We start from the raw sequence: 23,635 nt of genomic DNA on the forward strand, positions 1-23,635 counted from the left end.
TGCCAGGAGCCCCAGGAGCTGAAGAGGCAAGGATGGCTTCTCCCCTAGAGCCTTTGGAGGGAGGATGACCCTGCCAACATCTGCCCTCCAGAACTGTGAGTGAATACATTTCTGTGGTTTTAAGCGACTAAGTTTGTAGCAACCTGTTGGAACAACCCTAGGAAACTAACACACCTCTTACCAATTATTACTTACCCTTAGATAAGGAGGACATTTCATATATGCTTTAGTCAAATAATCATTTTGCCTTCTGAAGCTTTCCTTTCATGCATTTACTTATCTTTAGAAATAAAACGATTTCAGAGATCAAATGAGAAAATGCCTGAGACCAAATAGGCTGTTTCATTTAATTCCCAAGCAACAGTCTGAAAGGAAACAAAAATCGTTATGTAGGTTGTAGCCAATATCTGTAAAAAAGAAATCACCAACTTGAACTAGAAAAGAGGTTTTAATTTGTGTTTTAGCAGTAATTTTCTTTAAAAAAATTTTTTTAATTATGTATTTCCAGAATTCAGTTGAGTTATTAAATTTGTTATATATTTGCTTCAAAATTGTTTTTTATATGTTGCACTTTTTCAGAACTGTTCAAACTGAATCCCTTTCACTTTAACCTCTTCAATTACTTTTAGCCTGTTAGCTTTGAATTACTCTCAACCTTCCTTGCAAATTACAAAAACAGAGCTTTAAAAAAATATCAGGCCTAGTCCTCATGCCTAGAGATTCTGATTTAATTATTTAAAATGGGGCCTAGTAGCAATACATTTTTTCAAATACATTTATATTTTTTTTCCAAACTCCCTATGATTCATTCCCATGTGTACCTAAGGTTGAGGGCCACTACTTTAGAGTGAATGTGTTTGCCAACTACTAATCCAGGAGGCTAATATTTTGTTTTTATTAGTATCACATACTATTCATCTGCAGAATTTTATCAGACTTTTCATCAATGATGAGACAGAGATTTCACACAGTAAGACATTTTAAAAATGCACCTAAAATAAATTATTGAAAAGTCCACACAATCATAATCATAAAATCATAGAGCAGAAAGGGACCTAATGAAACAGAATAGAGAGCCCAGAAAAAAATGCATGCATATATGGTCAATTAATTTATGACAAAGGAGCCAAGAATATACAATGGGGAAAGGATAGTCTCTTCAATAAATGGTGATGGGAAAACTGGATAGCTACATGCAAAGAATGAAAGTAGACCATTATCTTATACCATACACAAAAATTAACTCAAAATGGGCTAAACACTTGAATGTAAGACCTGAAACCATAAGACTTCTAGAAGAAACAATGTCTCCTTGACATTGGTCTTGGCAATGATTTTTTGGATTTGACACCAAATGCAAAGGCAAAAAAAGCAAAAATACACAAGTGAGACTACAGCAAACTAAAAAACTTCTGCACAGCAAAGGAAACCATCAGCAAAATGAAAAGACAATCCATGGAATAGGAGAAAATATTGGCAGACCACATATCCAATAAGGGGTTAATATCTAAAATATACAAGGAACTCATACAACTCAATAGCAGAAAAACAAATAACACAATTTAAAAATGGGCAAAAGACGTGAATAGACATTTTTTCAAAGAAGACATATAGATAGCCAACAGGTACGTGAAAATATGCTCAACATCACTAATCATCAGGGAAATGCAAATAAAAACCACAATGAGATATCACCTCACACCTGTTAGAACGGCTATTATCAAAAACACAAGAGAACAAATGCTGGCAAGGATGTGGAGAAAGGGAACACTTGTCCACTGTTGGTGGGAATGTGAATTGGTACAGTCACTATGGAAAACAGTATGGCGGTTCCTCAGAAAATTAAAAATACAGCTACCATTTAATCCAGCAATTCCAATTCTGGGTATATCCAAAGGAAATGAAATCATTATCTTGAAGAGATGTCTGCACTCCCATGTTCATTGAAGCATTAGCCAAGATGTGGAAGCAATCTAACTGCCTGTCAATGCATAAATGGATAAAGATGTGGTGTATATATATATAATGCAATATTATTCAGCCTTAAAAAAGAAAGAAATCCCGCCATTGGCGACAATGTGGGAAAACCTGGAGGGCATTATGCTAAGTGAAATAAGCCAGAAAGAGAAAGACAAATACTGCATGGTATCACTTATATATAAATCTAAAAAAAAAAAAAAGTTAAACTCATCGAAACAGAGTAAATTTGTGCTTGTCAGGGGCTGAGGCATGGGGGAAACAAGGAGAGGTTGGTAAAAGGTACAAACTTTCAGTTACAAGATGAATAAAGTCTGAGGATCTAATGTATACCATGGTGACTATAGTTGATAACACTGGATTGTCTAACTGAAATTTGCTAAGAAGTAGAACTTAAATGTTCTCACCAGAAAAAAAAGGTAAATATGTGAGGTGATGGAAGTGTTAATTAGCTCAGTGAGGGAATCCTTTCACAGTGTATACATATATCAAATCATCACATTGTACACTTTAAATATCTTACAATTTTATTTGTCAATTGTACCTCAATAAAGCTAAAAGAAAGGGACCTAATGAGTCATGAATTCCAACTCTTTCAATTTATAGATAAGACATTCCAGTTCTAGAAGTTTAAGGGATCTGTCCAAAATTAAACAGTGAAGCATTAGACATTAAACCTGGTTTTCTGATTATCTATCCAGAAAATTATAATGATTCAAAAAGACCTACATTTGTCCTCACAAAAGCCAAGAAACAGAGAGGATGGAGTGTTTCACCAGCTGGTGGATAAATTTTTTCTATACTTTTTAAGCTTCACTGAGTTTTTGTGTCTCATAAATGGACTATTTCCTAGGTCAAAGACAAAAGCATAAAAAAAGGCCAATTGGATTTTTTTTTTAAAGAATGACCCTAATTATTCAAGATTTATTTGAGAGTAAATGGATTTTAACCCCATTAAATTTAAACTATGCTTTTCAATATGGCAAATTAGCATGGGCTGCTGGCTCTCTCACTCAAAATCAACCCTGGAGAAACTATAAAAGCAAGAGGAAAACACAGATTCCAGGTATTAACAGCAATTACAACTGCAGGAGACATCCACCTAGAAACTAAAGCCTCTGTCTTGAACAGGTGTTGGAGGGGTAGGGGTGGGGGGATAGTAACTGTAGCCTGGGGCAGAGGAGCAGAAGAGACTGCAGTGAGAGGATAAGTTAGAGAAAAATGTTTAAGTTTTATTCCTGCCCATCCTAGAATTGCCTTAGGATAGTTACTATTTGCCACTTGATTGCAGAAATCAATCACAATAGCTCAGCTCTTGGGTGCCTGTGCATGCATGGTAATAACAAGGCAGTGCAAAAGCCTGCTGGGGACTGTGATTGAAATAGGGCTGGAGCTGACCAGAGACCTTTGGCATTTTGTCCACTCCTCCATCAATCAGTTCAGGGCTGGAGAAGGACACCTAGTGAGACAGCTCTTCCTGAGGCGCTTCTCCATAAGGGCTTACAGGTGGAACTCTCACAAGAAGAGAGGTTCCTGAGGGATGGAATAATCTAAATGGATTGTTGCAAATGGAGTAATCATCAGGGGAACACTGGTGCCTGGGGCTTTGCCATGTCTCCCCCTCTCCTTAAAAGCATCTTCACAAAAGTAGAACAGGGATTTCAGTCCTTCCCAGGAGAACAGTCACCTTCAGTCAGTGGTATTGCCAGGGGACCATAAGCTCACAGGCCAAGTAACCAGACATCAGAGAAGTACAATTCCCGTAAAAGAAAACGTGATCTAAACACTATCTAAAGCGTGATATTGAGAATAGTCAGGCCAAGAATTTAAATCAAGCGTGATACACATACATAAGGAGATAAAGGAAGATATTGGTAACATGAAACAAGAATAATAAAACATAAAAAGAAAGAACTATGTGGCAACATTAAAAAATATAACAGTTGAAATAAAGAACACAATAGATAGAATAAAATGGTAATAATACTGGTTAAAAAAAGTAAGATCAAATTAAGAACTCTCCCAAAAGGCAGGAGGCAAAAATAAAGAAATAAACAATATGAAGAAAAGCTAAGAGTGTAGAAGTAGAAATGCTAACACTGAAGAACAGTAGTCTCAGAAGGAGAGAACAGTAAAAATAGAGAAAAGGAAATATTTGAAGAAATAATGGAGATAAATTTCCCAGAATTCAAGAAAGATGATAGATCTCAAGTTGAAAGAATTCATAAAGTACCAAAGAAATAAGATTCCATGCCAAAACACATTATAGTGCATTTCAAAGAGAAAATTCTAAAAAGTTTCCAGAGTAAAAGAGCATGTCACCTACAACAGAAAAAGGATCTAATCGTCCTCAGACCTCTGGGCACTAATAATGAATGCACGTTGTCAATGAAGTAATATTTTTAAAGCATCAAAGAAAAAGAACTCTGAACATAGAATTTTCTCTGCAGCAAAACTGTCATTCAAATTTGAGCGTGTAATAAAAATATGTTTAGGTGTACAGAGTCTCAGAAGGTTGCCACACAGAAGTCCACATTAAACACTACTAGCAAAAATATAAGAAAGAAACAAAAAGAGAGGAAGGGAGGGAGGAAAGAAGAAAGGCAGGACTTTAATTCAAGATATATTAGAATGGCATAAAAAGTAAGGGTAATTTCATGTCTTGGCAAAGTTTCTTTTTGTCTAAAAATTAAATTTAAAAATTTTAAGCCAAGAAAAGAAAAATTATATCTATTACCCAGAACTAATACTCTAGACAATATTACAGTGATGGGGGTAGAGAGAGAGACCAAAAAAGACATAAGAGTATATTAAAGTACTAGTCTTATTAAGAGAAACAATAGAGATTTTAATAAGATAAAGAAATGAGTTGGGCTAAATAAACATTAGTACCAGTCTTAAGGGCAACAGGCATGACAAGGGCAACCAGCATGAGAACAAAAATAGAATATGTAACTTTACGCCAAAAGAAACAAATTTGATCTATGTAATGGAAAACAACAAAAGGGCTGGGGAAAAGGTGTAGTAAATGAAAAAATATTAAATAATACAGAGCAATAAATTCTAGCAGAACTATAATATGATAACTATGAACAGGATAAACATATCAATTAAAAAGGCAGTGTCTCAAAATTGACTTTTAAAAAAAACAAAATGTTGTCTAGTAGACACACTTAAAAAGACAAAGAAAGGTTTAAAATAAAGATTATAACAGGCAGATATGAAACAAAAGGAATCTGGGCTAACAAATTTAGCCAAGGTCACAAATATAATTTATGCCAAAAGTTGATTGATAAATAGACAGATATAGAGATACAGGTGTGTGTATATACACACATGTATATAGTATTATACATATGCATGCATATAAATATGTATGCATATACATATACATATATAATGAGGAAAGAAGAATATAATATACTGGCAAAAAGAACAATAGAAAAAGACATATTTATCATAAATGTAACCCCCATACATTTATATTATATTATAAGGATAACCTAACAAGATATCCCCAGATTTAGGTGGTAGTAGAGTAAATGAAAACAGAGCAGAAGCACTTGAATTTGGGATATATTTTTAAGGTGGAGCTGATAGGACTTGCTGATGGACTAGATTGGGGGATGAGGGGAAAAGAATCAAGAATTCATTGAGATGGAAAAGAGTAGAGGAAGAGCCAGTTGGCAAGGGGTAGTGGATGCTGGAAATTAAGTGCTCAGTTTTGGACTTGTTAAATTTGGGATGTTCATTTGATATCCAATTTAAGGAACAAGCAGGCAGCTGGATATACAAGTCTGTAGCTCATGGAGAGCTGAGGAATGTAGATAGAAATGTGAAAGTCCGCAACAAATAGATAGTATTTAATGAGTCTAGATTAGATTGCCTAAATAGAGCAAAACTAGAGAAGAAAGTGGGCTGGGGGCTGAACCCTGAACACCCTACCATGTATATAGATCAAGCAGAGAATGCCATGCAAGCAAAGGAGACTGAAGAAAAGCCAGTGAGGTCTGAAGAAAACCAACATGGAGTATCCTAGAAGCCAAGTACAATAAGTTTCAAGAAGAGAGCAATAAACTGAGTCAAATATTGCTGAGAATGTGAGTAACATAAGGGGAAGAAATTAGCCATTATCTTTGGAAGAAGGGGCTAGTGGTTGACCTCAATAAGAGCAGTTTCAATGAAGTGGTGGAGAAATCAATATCTTGTGAGCTAGGTCAGTGTGAGGCTTGTCACCTCTAGGTAAATAAATCAAATTCAATTTTTAGATCAGTGAAACAGAATGCGGTGATCTATTGAGATGCTGCCACCTGGTGATACTCCAGCGAGAGAATCAGTTGCCAATCCTTATGTATTCTTATGTCATCTTTTGATGACTTAATAGAGTATAAACAGAAGTTTTAATATGATACTTTAAATGTACCGTGAGACTCTATGCTTACAGTAATCTAATGGTTAATTCCTTTGTCAACTGAAGAATCTGTTTAAAAACCAATCCCATTTTTTAAATAAATGAAAAGTCTTAAATATATCATTTATCTATTACTTTCATGAAGGATGCACTTGAGGAGCACAAAAGGTAGCCCAGAGGCTGGCACGGTGGTGTAGTGGTTATGTTCACGTGCTCTGCTTCAGCGGCCCAGGGTTCGCAGGTTTGGATCCCTGGCACGGACCTATGCACCACTCCTCAAGTCATGCTCTGGCAGCATCCCACGTACAAAACAGAGGAAGATGGGCACAGATGTTAGCTCAGCGCTAGTCTTCCTCAGCAAAAAGAGAAAGATTGACAACAGATGTTAGCTCAGGGCCAATCTTCCACACCAAGAAAACAAAAAGGTAGCCCAAATCACAGAGCAGTTGTGCACAAGTTCCAGGCTTGTAATAGAGAGCATAGAGAAAATGGGAGATTTAAGAGCAGAAGAAGTTTACTTTCAAACTCTCCAGAAAATGGCTTATTCATAATTGAAAACCTAGAGAGAGATACGTGATCACAAAGAACTGCACAACCTACTTACTGGAGTTCTGAATCAAGTGGATCAGAAAACAAGAATGCTCACTATAGTCCAATAAAGGCCCTTCCTCTCTCTAAGACTCTTAAGCCATAATAGGGAAAAAAAAGAAAAAAGTGAATAAGAAAAAATATCTAACCTATAGCCATAATTTTTTGTCCTCCTCCATAAGCTTCTATAGCTCCACCCCTCATCCCCTATTCCTCAAACATATACATACATACTCTGTCCTTTTCTCCTTCTTCTTTTCTGACCTGGACACACCTGTGAAAAAAGACTAAGAAAGTCTCCCAATATGACCAGTAGGGGAGAAAAGATGGACAAAATTCAGTAATAATAAAAACAAATCTAAATCAACTTTACCTATTATGAAGGCTCCGGGACCTATTTCTCCTCCACCACATTGCAATAGATGGTGGTCTCCTCCATAGATTCATAAGTATCTCAGAAAAACTAACATATTTAAATGAAAGTTGGGTAAGAGAAGCAAGAAAATAGAAGTGATTCTGAAAAACAGTGGAGCAACTGGGAAAATAAAATACTGGTTAAATTAATCAAGATTTGAGATTTGTACCTTATTCTGCATTCCTACTACTACTTCAGACCATATCTTCACTACCTACACTTGGATTATTGTAATAAGATTCTGTGTGTATGTGTGTTAGTATCTGACTATCTATCTTTCTCTCTCTAAATATATTGCCAAATTAATCATAGCAATATACTGCTTTGCTCATATCAGTACCTGGAAAAAAATTTACAGTTCTCTTTGACCAAACACAAAAAGCACAACAGTCTTTAGCCATTTACAATAGGCACAAATAGTCTAGTGTTCCAACAACTTTGCCCTCCTTCAGTGCTTTTCATAAACTGGCTCTATATCCTACCATCCTAATCTTATTTCTTATCATTCCCAACATGGAAATCACATATATAAGGCCTGTCCCTTTCCACCTCCACACTTTTACTCCTGACTTTTTAGAATCTAGTTACATTTCAAGAACATGAATAAATTTTGCAATATATGTTTATTTAGCATTTTCTGTATACCAAGGATATACTGGGTTCAGAATGGAAGAGATATATCACAGTGAAATACCAGAGAAATTCTCCCCAAAACAAGAGATTTTCTAAAATGGAAACAATGATTTGGGGAGCTAACTAATCAATTAAGGAAAGTCCATGCTGACAGAAACACCTTCACGTTTTTCTAAGCAGGTCAGCTATAGTTACTCTAGATAGCACTGGAGAAGATTCTGACCAATTAAAAATGAGACCAAAATTCGGAGATCCTGGGGTGAGAGATTCTGGGTCTTAACAGTATCTTTTTGAATATCATGTCTCCTCAGGCAAAGGAAAGAAAAGAAAAAATAAACAAATGGGACTACATCAAACTAAAAATCTTTTGCACAGCAAAGGAAGCCGTCAACAAAATGAAAAGACAACCTAACGATTAGGAGAAGATATTTGCAAATCATATATCTGATAAGGAGTTAATATCCAAACTATATAAAGAACTCATACATCTCAACAACAACAAAACAAACAACCCGATTAAAAAATAAACAGAGGATATGAACAGACATTTTTCCAAAGAAGATATTCAGATGCTTGTTCTTTATTAATTTATGTGGTCTGAAACCAAGCTATTTTGCAAATGAGGTTAGAAAAATTCATTCACAGGAAGGCATTGTTCATCTTGACATTTCATTCAGTTTTTATAACTTTTGTTTGCAACTGAGTAGCTCAATTGAATCATGAGTTATAAGCTTTTCCCAATGATGAAACCCTTAAAACTCAAGAGCAAAAGCCATAATACACCTCTCAGAATTTTACAGTTTTAAAAGAACTTTATAATTTTATCAGGTTCCAAAGTATAGATCTTTGCATCTCCATTGCTCATCACAATGTCTGACACATATTAGGCAACCTATAAATATTCATTATATTTACATTGAATAAGTAAATAAAGAAGTGGATGACGGAATGAGTAAATATGAGAGACATTGCCTGGGGAAGATATCCAAAGAAAGCTAACTAAGACTATTTTAAAATACAAAAATTAAGTTTAATCACAAAATTTTTTACATTTGTCTCACCAAGAAGTAGAGTTTATTTCACAATGCCTTGAATCAGGGCTGGCCTGTGACTTGCTGTGACCAACAGAAGGTAGCAAAGTAATGCTAGTGACTTCTAAACATTGGACTCAAACTTTAGAACTCTGTTCTTACCCTCTTGAATGTCTGCAGTGACTATATAAGAAACCCAGGTCATCCTGCAAGAAAGAACTTGTAAACAAAAAAAAAGCCCCCAGCCAACAGCCCCTATTAACAGTCAGACACATACCCAGTGGAGCAGCCAGATCACTGCAGCCACACCAGTGACCCCAAGAAACACCAGCAGAAGAACCACACAGCTGAACACAGGCAAATTGCAAAATCATGAGTGAGTAAATGCGTTGTTGTTTTAAGCCTATAAGTTTGGAGGTGCTTTGTTATGCAGCAATAAATACTTGATACAGAAATTTGTAGCTGTTGTATTTGGGATCCTGTGGTGAGCAGAGGCTGGAAAAGGAGCAAAAATGGCTGGAGGAATGGTGAACCAACTGTTAGTGGGCCTGAAAGGCAGTGATGATTGTTATCGGAATCTGGAAAAATGGAAACTCATCGTATATAGTGGGGGAATAATTGACAAAACAGTTACCTGAAGCAACTTGAATGCTAGATGATGTGCCTAACAAATTTGTGGATTCAGCTAATGAGTTAGCCAGAATGCTGAAAATGTTCATTGTCTTCCTTGAGCTATACATGATAAGGTACAAGAAGAGAAAGATTATAAAGAAGGAATTGATCAGTTTGCAAACAGAATATACAGGAAATATAGAGAGCCCTGGATGTGCAGGGCTGGAGTATAAAACCGTTTCTCATCCCAAGCCTCTCCAGCAAAAAAATCTAAAGTAAGAAATGGCCTCAGAGTAAAGATCAGCTCAAGGGTGTGGCTGTAAGACCCTTTGCTAAGACCTCAGAAACATTTAAAATGGTACCCGGTAGACTCTCTCAATTAGACAAATGGCCACTAAGAATCTTAAGGGTATTTTTGTACAGCATATAATGATGCTCCATCCAGAAAGCAGTCTATCTCAAATTATGGATGTGGCTTGGACTAAAAGGGGCTGAGATTGTTCATATTGACAAAAGGCCTCCTGCTTTCTACAGTGGTGGACACTGTATGGCACCATTCAGATTCCCCTTCAGGAATGAAGGATTTATTATCCAATTTTTAGTTTCTTTGGCAGATAGCCCTAGGCTGCAGCCCCCTTTGGGAATTGCCACACCTAAAGAAAGCCACCTTAGCCAAAGTCATATCTCTGTTCCTAGAGTCCCATATCCAACAACTGACAAGTGTGTGTGTATAAAGGCCCTGCCCTTTCTCCCCAATTCATTTAGTCTTCATAATTCCCCATATGGTCAGTTGAACCCTCCGCTCAGACTCCATTACAGCAGCTCAGCATTTTCTTCTGCTCTATCCTGCTTCTTTCCATCCCCATCCATCCACAGGCATAAATCCCATAGGCATTCCTAATAAACCTCCTACCTACTATTTTCATCTAGGACTCTACTTCCTAGAGAACCCAACCCGCAAAAATTGGTACCAAGAGTGGAAAAAGAGAAAGTAGAGGTATGTGAATGGACATATAAGAGTGAGCATAAAGTGTGAAAATATTTGTTTTACACGTTAATACCCACCAGAAAGCAGTCAGCAAGAAGAGCTATTAAACAACCAGGGAAATAAAATGATTCAATCAGGTAATGCCAACCATTCTCTGTCATCTGCCATCTCACTTCTGGTGCAAGTGGCACATGAACAGAATAGCTTTGGTGTTAGGGATACAGCGGTAGCATAAGCTCCCACTTACCAACACTTATTTAGCTACTAACACTGTTAATGTCCAACCTGCCAACAACAAAGACCAGTGCTAAGTCCTCCACAGAGCACCATTCCTTGAAGAGACCAACTAGCCACATGGTGGCAAGTTGACTGCGTTGGACCACTTTCACCCAGGAAAGGGCAGCAATTAATTTTAACAAGAATAAAGAAAATTCTGGGTACTGGTTTGCCTTTTCTGCCTCCAGTGCATTAGCCTGCACCTCTCTCAGAGGGTTGAGTGATCCAACCCCTTTATAGCAAAGAAGGTATAAGTATAGGTATACATGTACTTATACTTATAGGTAAGGACCATGGGATCCACTGGTCATGTCACATACCATACCATCCTGAAGCCGCTGGCCTCCTAAAGCAGTGGCATAGTGTGTTGAAGGCACAGCTGAAGCATGTTTGAATGTGATAATTTTTGCATATGGGGCTCCATCCTCCAGGATGCAATGTACACTTCAAATCAACAAATTTCATATGGTTCCAGGTCCCCAGTAGGAAGAATACTTTTGTCTGGGAACCAAGGGGTTCCTGCTTCCCAACATTCCCAGTGATATCTTAAGGAACGTTCACTTCCCATACCTTCATTTCTAAGCTTTGCGGATTCAGGGGTCCTGTTTCCCAATAAGAGAATGTTTACACTAGTATTTACAGCAAGAGTCCCATTGAACTATAAGATATGGCTACTGGGTACTTCAGGCAATTTGTATTAAATGATCAGCAGGCAACAAGTCACCATCTTGCAGGGATAATTGTCAAGGGGAAGTAGGACTGCTGTTATATAATAAAGTCAAGGAATAATATATTTGACACCAGGTGATCCTTTCGGGTATGTTGCGGTGCTCTTTGCCCAATTTTGATAGTAAATAGACAAGTGGATCAACTCACTATCAGGGGCTCAAAGCCTTCAGGGATGAGGGTCTGAGCCATGTCACCAAGTAAGCCAATGACACCACAAGTTCTAGCTGAGGGTGAGGACAATATAATGGATAATAAAGGAGGCAGAGGATGAGATTCAATTGCAAGACCAGCTGCAGTAGTGGGGGTTGTAGTTCATCCCAGTAATCTTCCTCTTCCTCTTAAATTTTACCCATCAGAATCCTAGTGGAGCTCCTTCCAAAGCTTTTAGGAAGAAGTAGATCTGAGCAGCATAAAGAGGGGATTGTGGTGGGTTCTGTGATGTACCACTCAGATTCCCCTTCAGGAATGAAGAATTCATTATCCCAGCCTCTCAGAGTGCTACTGACAGGCAATCCTCAGCTGTCAGCTGCCTTTTAGGATTGCTTCAGCTAAAGAGAACTCCTTATCCATAGTCATACCCCCTTCCATATAATGACTGATAAACACAGTGGTTTAAAGGCCCAGTCCTCTTACCCTAACTCAGGGCAGCTTTGAGGAGTAATCTTACCTTTAGAATATTCTGTAAGGACAGTGGAGGCTGCCATTGAAACTGAATCACAGCTCAAATTCTCCTCCTGCCCAATCCTACTCCCTTCCTTTCCCTTCAACAAGTATTGATCCCAAGAATACCACCCAATAGGGGCCAGCCCGGTGGCGCAGTGGCTAAGTGCGCGCGCTCCGCTGCTGGCGGCCTGGGTTCAGACCCCAGGTGCTCACTGACGCACCGCTTGTCAGGCCATGCTGTGGCAGCGTCCCACATAACGTGGAGGAAGATGGGCACGGATGTTAGCTCAGGGCCAGTCTTCCTCAGCAAAAAGAGGAGGATTGGCATGGATTTTAGTTCAGGGCTGAGCTTCCTCACAAAAAAAAGAATACCACCCAGTAAACCTCCTGCACACTAATCTCCATTAAGGAGTTACGTGTCTTAAGAAAGCCAACCTAATGACAGACAAGACACAATCTGAGAATGCTACTGAGCTGCAAACAGCAGAGCTTTCCTATGGATAATATTCCATTTCAACCCAAACTGGGTGTACTTCAAGCCAATTCTGGCTCTAACCACCTGGAGTTAGCACAGACCCCACAAATTAAGGGCTCAGTCCTCCACAAGACTGCCCTCACTTCAGATGCCAGCTGCAAGTTCAGGGAATCCCCAGGACACCCACACTTCTGACCAACTGGCTGCAAATCCAAGGGTTCTCATGACCCCCTCCGGTTCGATAATTCACTTGTATGCCTCACAGAACTCAGAAAAGTGCTGTACTTACCACTATGATTTTATAATAAAGGATACAACTCAGACTCTTCCCAAACTTGTAAAATAGAGTCAAAAACACTCATCATTTTATATTCTTGGATGTCATTGTGCTTCCTAACAGTGTGTTTCTCTTTCAATTCCAGGAAATAGTTTGGCACAGGTATGAACATTTTAGAAACTAACTTCAATTTTCATAATAAAATCAAAAGGTCATGTTTCAATTTGTTTATTTTGTTCACACACTCCTAGGTAAAATAAATTGTCCTTCCCACTCTCATATTAGGTGTAATCATATCTTTTTGGAACATTAAAATTTTTTGATGTGAGGTTCTACATCTATCTTTCAAAGTTATGGACGTCAATAGGACGGGTATAAGAACTTCTACACTTTCTTGATTTGTGTTTTTATTCTTGGTGAGGTCACCCGTGATACTTCTTCCAGGAAATATCTTTCAGATTCACTTATTCCTTCAATGACATTTTCAATTATTCATTCAACATGCACTTATTGGGCATATCTAATATATACTAGGTATTTGATGGGCATTGTAGATGAAAAGATCTTAAATTTTCTCTAGTTTGGAAACTGCTAGTTATAAAGTTCTAAGAGCCTCACTATGACTTCTTGCATTCAAAGAAATAAAAGTTTAGCTTTATAAATAAGTTACAACTTGTTCATTCAAGTATTAAATTGAAAACAATTTTTTTTTCTGTTCGTTACCTACAATGTGTCCTCCTAACGTTATTTTATAATAGTAATTTCCATCTAACAAACTGAGCTTCTTTTGGTACCAACTAGGATTGTGTTCATCTCTAAATAACTAGGAGCTTGACTAACAGTTGTTTAAACCATAGGAAATTATTTATCTTATGTAACAAGAAGTCTGGGGATAGGCAGTCGAAAGGCTCAATGATTTTATCAAGCAAACAAATTCCTTCCATCTCCTGTGCCAGCATCCTCGGCAGGCAGCTTTCCTGTCCGTGCATGCAAGACGGGTGCTGCACCTGCAGGCACCTGCTAGGAACTATCTCATCCAGAAAAGGGGAAAAGAAACATTTCTATTTCGTTTACCACATCTATGTCACACTGTTCACTCTAGCTTCAAGGGAGTGCAAGGAACATGAATCTTCAAGATTTTCAATCACTCTAGTAGAAGAAAAATAAAGGAAGGGATATAAAAGAATTTGGTATAACCAGTGTATAACATCTGCCACAGTCTGCTAAAGCTGTTCTTCTCGATACATTCTATCCCATCACAACATGTCCTCACTCCTAATCAGAATCACTTTAGGGTATCATATTTCTCAGGTTAGTTGGAGTGAGAAAACATATATTATTCTGGAGAGAAAGAATGGGAAATCTGATTTCCATTTTTTTGGCTTTTGAAATGGAGTTTGAATATCTGATTGTTAATGTTGGAAGTTCAGAGAACTTAAACTCGTCTCTCTGGGTTCTAAATTATACAGTACTCTTACAAAGAGCTTGTAACCATAGAATCCATTATTAACTTTCTATTAAAATACATTATTGCAGTAAGGGAAAGAAACATATATTTAGATTTGCCTGTGCTCAATATTCATTTGCGCAACCAATATTTGAACAAATATTTATATAATACCTATGTTCCAAGTATTTGCTAGGTTCTATGGTTACAAAAGTGAGCAAAACAGACATGGAGCCTAGACTTAAGTGGGAAAAACAGATTTGAAACAAATGTTCACAAAAATACATAATTACCAACTGTGACATGAAGGAAAAGTACTAACTCCCACTATGAGAGGTGAATGGAAACTGATCTAGTTTTGAGAGACTGAGGCTTTGTCTCGTTGGAATGGGTTTACCAGGAAAGTTAAACTGGAGCTGATAACTTTAAAAATAAGTTAACTAGCAAACAGAATGGAAGACGGGAAGAGCAGGACCCAAAAGAAGCCACTTGAAAATCAATTGTAATAATGACAATAGCTAATAATATACAGCATCTACTATACTTCTCTAAGTACTTTACACATATCAACTCACAATTCAGCTAGAAAGAGGCAGACATGAAACCAGCATCCATGCCCGTAAGCACTGTTATATCACACTGCTTAATGAGATAAAATAAGATGTTACTGGTATAGTTGGAAGGCAGCCTTATGGAATGGGGAAAACATGTACTCCAGCTATACTTGTATTTAAATCTCTATCTGATAATCTTAGGAAAATTAGTTAACTTCTCTGAGCCTCAGTTGCTTTATTGTAAAGTTAAGTGTTATGAAAATTAAATTAGATATATATTATACTATTGCCTGACATACGGTAAACATACAAATATTAACCCTTTCCTTCTAAATCCTACCTACCCTCCAAACTCTGAGCTCCTTGAAGGCTTATGACTAAATCTAAATTCGTTATTCATTCAGCATACAAATTGTAGGAAAAAAATGGTATGTATTGGAAGTGAAAAGACGAAGGAGGCATATGGAGGACGAATGGCTGCTTTTTTCAGAGGAAAAGTTATTTTCTACCCATAATGCTACACCCAAGCTCTCTATTAAATAAGTATGAAGGCAGAAAATATACTTTATGACATGCAAAGTCTCAACAATTTCGCTCCAATTCATCATTTCTTAGCTAGCTGCTGGAGGATGTGCTCCACTAAAATAAGGGGATAAACCAAGAAGGAAGAAGACATGGAAAGCAGGACACAGATAAAGGTAGAGGCAGAGAGGATTCCCAGCACAATGGTGAAGGGGAGTCCCGATGCGCCTACAGAGAAGTCCATCCCAGCTGGGGACCAACACGGATCTGAGAGGGCTGTCTTCAGGGAAAATATGAAACTGACAAATGATCAATGTATTTGACTATGTTGAGAAGAATTTCAAAGTTCTATGGGAAATTTGGGGGCTAAATTAATAAAAGGAGCACAGAAAACAAAGCAAAGTTTTTAAATGAAGCAATTGTTAGCATTGCTAACTCCATGCAAGATAAAAATTGTACGAGAAAGGAAACATAAACATGCTTGGCTATGAACAATATTTACATGTTTACAACTGTGTACACAATTACTGCTCATTTAAACAAAAATTATGATACACGTGTGTGGGGAGATAGAGGGAGAGGGAATGTGTATGTCTGTGGCTGGGTTTGCAGTGGGAGGAGAGGGAGACCTACGAGAGCTATATCCTCGACTTCCATAGTAGGAAGTCAACAATAAGAAAGTCCAAAAATTTAAAAATTATTATCTAATCATTGTCTAATTTCTATTTTTTGTTTTAAAAATGTTTCTAAATAAATAATTTATAAATTAAAAAATAAAATTTAAGAATCAAGAAAGAGTAGTATACAGAAACATGGTGGAAATAACAGGAGGAGAGAATGGCTGCTTTTGTTATAAGCCTTAGAGTGGTATCTGTGCATTTGTGTGTGATAAATAAAAACAACTTAATTTTAAAATGATATTCAGATTAAATGTTTGCAGAACCCTTGAAGCACCTCTGCAGACTTCCGGGAAAAGTGTTTTAAAGCTATTTAAGTATCCCTGAGCATTGCTTAGACTACTGGACAAGGTCTTGGACCTTGGATAGCAGATAACAAAAGCTTAAGTGACTTTATATGAATATTTTATTTGAGGTCACTTGGATTATATTTATGATAACACTATGAGGTATCATTATGCCATTTTACAAATGAGAAAACCAGATTGAACAACTCACTCAAGAGCACACTACCAGTACAAAGAAGTTGTGTATGTGGTTTCCACATAGCATCAAAGATATTCATTGTCTCTTGAATATCAAAAACACAATTCTAGACGTCAAAGAATTATTTCAAGTGTCCAATACAAATTTCTTTTGCTGAAATTTAATCATGTTCAAAGTGAATTTGGAAAAGTTATTCACTACACCATCCCTTCGTTGCATATTTCTACTTTGTTATTCATTCCACTAGCCTATTTTTCTTTATTACTATTCTATTATTTATTGTCAATAATAAAATTTATTACAAATTCACTATATGTGAAAAGTTATCAACAGCAAAAGAATACATGAGCTGTAAAACTCTACAAAATCATGAAAATTTGTTTATGAGATACGGCAGACAACAAATGATAATTGCATACTGATGATCTGTGTGAAAAACATATGTCCTGGAGTCAGATTCTATTTTTCATAAGCTAGTCATTTAAGTGTGAAATTATGGAGAATGTCTACAGTACATTAGCACTCAGAAATTTAACTGGGAAAATGTCCTTAATAGTGTGAACTATTATGGTGAAGAGTTTGGCTGAGGGTTAAGTGTTCATTCAGCACTTAAACAACTCCAAGTAAATCAAACATTAATTTTGCCCTTTGACAATCTTTAACTTAAAAATTCTTAAAAGGTGCTTATTTTTGATAAATACTATGAAACTTGCCTCAAAAACTATTCCTTTTATGTCACCTAACTAAAAAGCAATGATCAAAAAACTTAATCAACCTTTTTACCACGTTCTGAAAAAAAGTAGTTGCATGAAGCAGTATTTTCTCTATTATTTGTTTAACCACATTTTTAGTCAAACACACACATAAAATTAATATTGTTTACTCTTTAAACAAACAAGACAATGTTACACTCTTGATTATCAACTCAAAAGAGCCAGAGGAAAGAAATGTTCAGAACACCTTATTTTTTATAGTTGCATCAGCTCGGCTTTGAAAAGATTCTGCAGCACACCAAACATTATTGAATAACTAATGTCTTCATTACTGCTTTTTTTGGAAGTAATTTCATCTGTCATATAATCCCATCTTGAGCTACGTTATTAAAAAGTTATAAAAGCTAGAGATTGGAAGATCAAGATTAGTTCCTTCACAGATGAAACCACAAAATCAATGAAGCAGCGTTATTCATACAGAGATAACAGGAAATGTACAACTTTTACTGCTGTTATACTAAAAAAAAAATGTTAAAATGCAGAGTTTCCATATCATCACAAAACAAATCCTGATCACAAATTCATGTCATGGTGTGTGCATGCATTTGGAGAGTTGGGAAGGGAACTTGTTCAGAGATTTTTTTTTAAATGGCTAAAGACCAGAGACAATTCTAAGAAGAAAGGTATTTTTCAAAATTCTGCCTCCAACCCAAATACAAAAATCTTACTTCAAAAAAGTATTTGTTAGTAAATAATGCATGGATGCTTTCTAAAATATTTGAAGCCCAAATTTATACGTTCCTTAGCTTTGTCTAGAATAAAAAAGTGCACAAATTGAAAGATGGGTATATATTTATATTTTGTGGCAGTCAGACTTTTAGCACATATGGGAAAAAACCTGGTATTTAACTCAAAATAAATTTTAACAATGAATATGACTAATAATATATTTAACTTTAAGCCTAACAACAGTAGTTCCCATAGATGGCAATAGAAGAAAAATAGCAAGCATAATGTTCTGAAAGATATATACATGAATCCATGTTGCCTCTGTAGAAATTGATGAAATTAACAATTCCCTAAAAGGCCAATTAAAACAGCTGATGGGGGCCGGCCCTGTGGCTTAGCGGTTAACTGCGCGCACTCCGCTACTGGGCAGGCACCGACGCACCGCTTGTCCGGCCATGCTGAGGCAGTGTCCCCCATACAGCAACTAGAAGTATGTGCAACTATGACATACAACTATCTACTGGGGCTTTGGGGAGAAAAAGGGGGAAAAAAATGAGGAGGATTGGCAATAGATGTTAGCTCAGGGCCCGTCTTCCTCAGCAAAAAGAGGAGGATTAGCATGGATGTTAGCTCAGGGCTGATCTTCCTCACAAAAAAAAAAAGAAAAAAAAACCAGCTGATGAAACTTTTTGGAAGATTGCATGAATCATTTGAACCTTTCAATTTTGGTCTATAGCTATTACATTCTTCAGAAAAATCTTTAGCAATAGTCAACATTTTCATCTTATTGAGAAAGGAAACTTTGCAAGAAGCGGTAGTTAATCTTTCATTTGATGTATCAAGTCTCTTTCAAGTGTATGCCCAATCTCTGGAGATAAATTCAATGGTGTGTTCTCAAGACCAGCCTCTCAGTCAATCCTATTTTCAAACCAAAGATAACTGTGCTGCCAATATATTGCTGTTATGTTTTGACAGAGGGCTATGGTCACGTATTACTCCATTTAGTTAAACAGGCTCTGTTCACCACAGACATCTAGCTCTTTCCTTTGTATCAGTCGCCAACACTCATTTCTCAGCATAAATTTTGCTTTCCACCCTGGTCTCCATAGTTATCGCAGATCCATTTCCCTCCTCTGTTGTTTCATTCTGTGCAATATGTGCTTGAGAACAAACCATCAGTTTTCAACACCATCATTATTGTCCCTACCTTATAATATCCTAGAGGGGCAGCATGATGTAGTAGAAATTATATGGGTTTTGAAATAAGGCAGATCTTGGTTAGAGTCCCAAGGTCACTTACTAGATATATGACCTTGGGAAAATTAGATACCCTGAGTCTGTTTCATTATCTGTAAAATAGGAAGAATAATACTTCATTTGCAAATTTGCTGTAAAAATTAGACGTAGTACATATAGAAAGTACCCTTCCCCACCAAATGATAGATACAAAGGCTCACATTAATGTTTCAAGCTCTCTTTTTGATCTCTGTCTTTCTGCACAGCAAGGTAATGCTTTGAATTATATTTTAACAACGCTAACAAGGCCCCCATGAACAACTTAATCTCGCTCCCTGGTCTCCATAGTTATCGCAGATCCATTTCCCTCCTCTGTTGTTTCATTCCCACCCAGGAGACCCTATGAGAACTGCAGTCAGCTGCAGCATTTCTACATAGGAGGAACTTGGAGCAACAATCTGGTAAGAGGGAGACATTAGAAAAACTGTCTTAAAGCTGAATTTGCACAGCAAGGACAGTTTTCATTCCAGTGTAAATAGAGAAAATTTTGCATTGATGCTGTGCTTGCAAAGCAAGCACTCTGTTTTATATATACTGTACGTTTTGGGGGTAGCTATGAGGAGGCTGATGGAGATACAAAGGACCTTAAAAATGCCCTTCTTCCATTGTGTTCAGCCATCATTTAGCCCATCATCAAACATTATTCTCCATGACACTTTTCAAAATTGCATTCTTAGATCACATTAGTGTCAATACCTGGAACATTGTTCCTTTCTCATAACATATTTATTCCTCCATGCCTATCCTAAGAGATATTAAAAATTATAAACTGCTCATTTCCCATTACCTAATTTTTACCAAAATTTCAGTTTTCTTGATCAAGAGAGCTGTGTTCAGGCAGCTGTGTGACCTTGGGCAAGTTCCTTCTCTTCCCTGTGAGTTAGCTTCCTCGTCTATAGAATGAGGACAGCAGTAGTAATCTACCCCATAGGACTGTTGCAAGGACTACAGGGGTGAATGACTGTAAAATTTGGCGTGAAGTTAGTGATATATAAAGGTTAGCTATTATTATTATTACTAAGATAAAATGGTACCATCTTATATATATATACAGCATTCATATAGACACTTATTTAAAAGCAACTGCCCCATAATCAGTTCCTCTAGATATTTGGTAATTAAGCCTCACCGAATGGTGCCCCAAATCCATTTTTATTCCATTTTGATCTGTAGCAAAGTGTTATTTTTTCCATTCATTCTATGTATATTTATTGAATGCTTACTATGTGCCAGACCCTGTGCTGGGAGCTGAGAATATAACGGTGAATAAAAACAGATATTGTCCCTTCCCTGGTGATGCTTACATACAGTGGGGGAGAGCACCACCAATCCAACAATCATAAAACAAATGGAAGCCGTTCACTACGAAAAATGCTACACAGTGAGGTATACGGTGCTGTAAGAAGGCCAATTTGCCAAAAGTCAATTTTCCAAATGACTGATTCACTGAATTCCCTAACAGATAATTCACTGAAAGCTAAGTTCACCAAAAGCCAATTTCTAGAAAATGAATTTAATGAAAGCTAGTCTGCAAAATCATCGTTTCACCAAATGACCAATTCACTGAATTACTGAGGATTTTTTGAAGTCTTCATTTCACAGAAGTTTCAGTGCAGTCCTTTCGTGACAGCTCTTTAACTCCAGACAGTTTGTCTGGGCTGAATGTCAATTTTATGTTTTCACATTTCAGATGGCACGCCCTTCTCTAATGCCCGATGATCCAGTACTCCAAGGTAAGCAAATGGTGGGCTTCTTAAATGCAGTTACTATCTTCATATTTAAGCCTCTGCCTGTCACAGTCTCTTCCAGAAAGACAGCTGCAGAGAACCATGCTAGACCAGGGCGATGAACTGGTCTTCTGCAAACTGGCTTTTAACAAAGTTTTTTAATTTTTTAATTTGTTTTTAACAAATTGGTAATTCAAGGAATTGACTGTAAGTTAGCTGTTTCTCAGTGAAATTACCTGGAGTCCATGCCATGGAACTGGGGAATTTGGCCTTGTCAGACAGGTGAGAGAAACCTTCATTGGGGAAAAAAACAACTGAACGGAGATCAAAAGGATAAACTTAAAAAAACAACCAAGCGGGGGGGAGTCAAGATGGCGGCGTAAGCAGACTTGGAACTCACCTCCTCCGGTGGACACAGCCAATTTACAACTACTCGTGGAAAAATTACCCCTGAGACAGAACTGAAAACTGGATAAGAGGAACTCCCGCAACAACGGACAATCCTAACTGAGGTGGAAGAGGCAGAGACTCCCTTCTGGAGAGAAAGAACGCCGCCTTCACAAGCCGGCAGCTTCACGGCCGCCGGGAGCAGCTCACAGGTACGCAGCCTCCCTGGAGGCGCGGGGTCCTGAGCCGGGAGCGCCCCCGCTGTGGGCATTTTGTGGACCCAGCACAATCGAGACCAGCGGCAGAAATTCTGACTTTGCCTGCTACTAAAACCTTGGGGAGTACCCCCTGAAAAGCCAGGTCACAAAGAAACTAAAACCGGCTCTTAAAGGGCCCGTGCGCAAACTCACCTGCTTCAGAAAGCATCCTAAAATCACCAGAAAGAAAGGTGCACAGTGCTGTGGTGAAAAGAGACTCACCTAATAGGCCCTGAGTGCATCTCGGTGAGAGGCAAGACCTCTCCAGGGACTGGGACATTGGCGGCAGCCATTGTTGTGGCCTGGTGTGGGCGAGCTGACACAGACGCCATTGGAGTTCTCCCTGAGGCCTGCTAGCCCAGAGTCTGCCCCACCCAATAGAGCACCGATTTAATCCAGCTCAGCCAGGGCAGGCAGCCCACCCTAGAGACTGGCCCCACCCAACAACAAGCCCTCAGGCAACTTGTGGGCCTGCATAGATTGGTGACTGGATTCTCTGCAGCCTGGCAACTGAGCTGACTTTAGTGGGGCAGGGCGTGCACAAGGAGCGGGTGGAGAGTGTGGAGCAGTGGCAGAGTGTGTAGGGCTCCCGCCGTGGAGAGACTGGGTCCGCATCGGGAGGTCGGGGCGCGCACACGGGGCAGGACTGTGTTGACTGTGTGTGTGGATCTGTGGATGGCAGGGATTGTCAGCTGCAGAAGACATGTTCTTCTCAAAGACCCACATAGGGGGTTTGCCCCACCTTCCAAAGCCTGAAACAATTGGGTGCTCCTGTGCCTGAGGCCAGCCTCACCCAGCTGCAATCCTCAGAGAGCTGACAAGAGACGTAATAGGCTAGAGGCTTACAGCAATTGTAAGGCCCTGAGCCTAACAACCTGCCACGCTGGGGGCCTACTCACTTAAAAGAAATACTGCAACACAAATGTGGTATTAGTACTTGCAGCCAACTGTGCTGGGGGTCTCCACACCTGATAAAGAGACTGAAGGGCCCACAACAACTACAAGCAGCTGAGCATTACAACAGCTGGCCAGGAGCATAACTCGGCCTCCCTGGGCGCCTACAGGGAGAGCAAACAGGCCACAACAGAAGGACACACGTAGCCCACATAGGGGACACCCCTGGAACATTGAGCACTGAGGGAAGCACACTGGAAGCCTCCTAAGGCATCACTTACATAAGGTCACCTATCCAAGAGCAGGAGACGTAGCTGACCTACCTAATACATAGTCACAAGCACAGGGAAAGAGGCAAAATGAGGAGGCAAAAGAATACATTCCAAGTAAGGGAAAAGGACAAAACCCCAGAAAAGGAACTAAGTGAAACAGAAACGAGCAACCTACCTGACCGAGAGTTCAAACTAAGAGTGTTAAGGATGCTCACTGATCTGGGGAGAAGAATAGATGAACTCAGTGAGAATGTCAACAAAGAAATGGAAGATATAAAAAAGAACCAATCAGAAATGAAGAATATATACTGGAAATGAAAAATTCGTTAGAGGGACTCAAAAGCAGAGTAGAGGATACAGAAGAACAGATCTGTGAGCTGGAGGAAAGACTAGAAGAAATTACCGAAGGTGGAAGGTAAAAGAGAAAAGAATTAAAAAGAGTGAGGACAGTCTAAGGGACCTCTGGGACAACATTAAGCGCGCTAACATCTGTGTTATAGGTCTCCTGGAAGGAGTAGAGCGAGACAAGGGGGCAGAGAATCTATTTGAAGAAATAATAGATGAAAACTTCCCTAACCTAAGGAAGGAAACAGACATCC

The 23,635-nt window shown here is 38.3% G+C and overlaps 1 long non-coding RNA gene across 2 annotated transcripts in view; it reads right to left on the reverse strand.

Annotated features, from left to right (window-relative positions):
- LOC131411354 (uncharacterized) overlaps positions 1–22,300 on the reverse strand; it is a 29,469-nt gene extending 7,169 nt beyond the window's left edge. Inside the window, exons 1-3 of one of the 2 annotated variants that reach the window (XR_009221545.1) lie at positions 22,093–22,300; positions 21,463–21,519; positions 196–365 (exon numbers count right to left, since the gene is read on the reverse strand). This is a non-coding gene — a long non-coding RNA (uncharacterized LOC131411354). The remainder of the gene's footprint in view (positions 1–195; positions 366–21,462; positions 21,520–22,092) is intronic. The other variant, XR_009221546.1, reaches the window with a different exon arrangement.
- Between the last annotated feature and the right edge of the window lie 1,335 nt (positions 22,301–23,635).

The sequence above is a fragment of the Diceros bicornis genome, chromosome 11, assembly GCF_020826845.1.
Source record: "Diceros bicornis minor isolate mBicDic1 chromosome 11, mDicBic1.mat.cur, whole genome shotgun sequence".
Taxonomy (NCBI): Eukaryota; Metazoa; Chordata; class Mammalia; order Perissodactyla; family Rhinocerotidae; genus Diceros; species Diceros bicornis.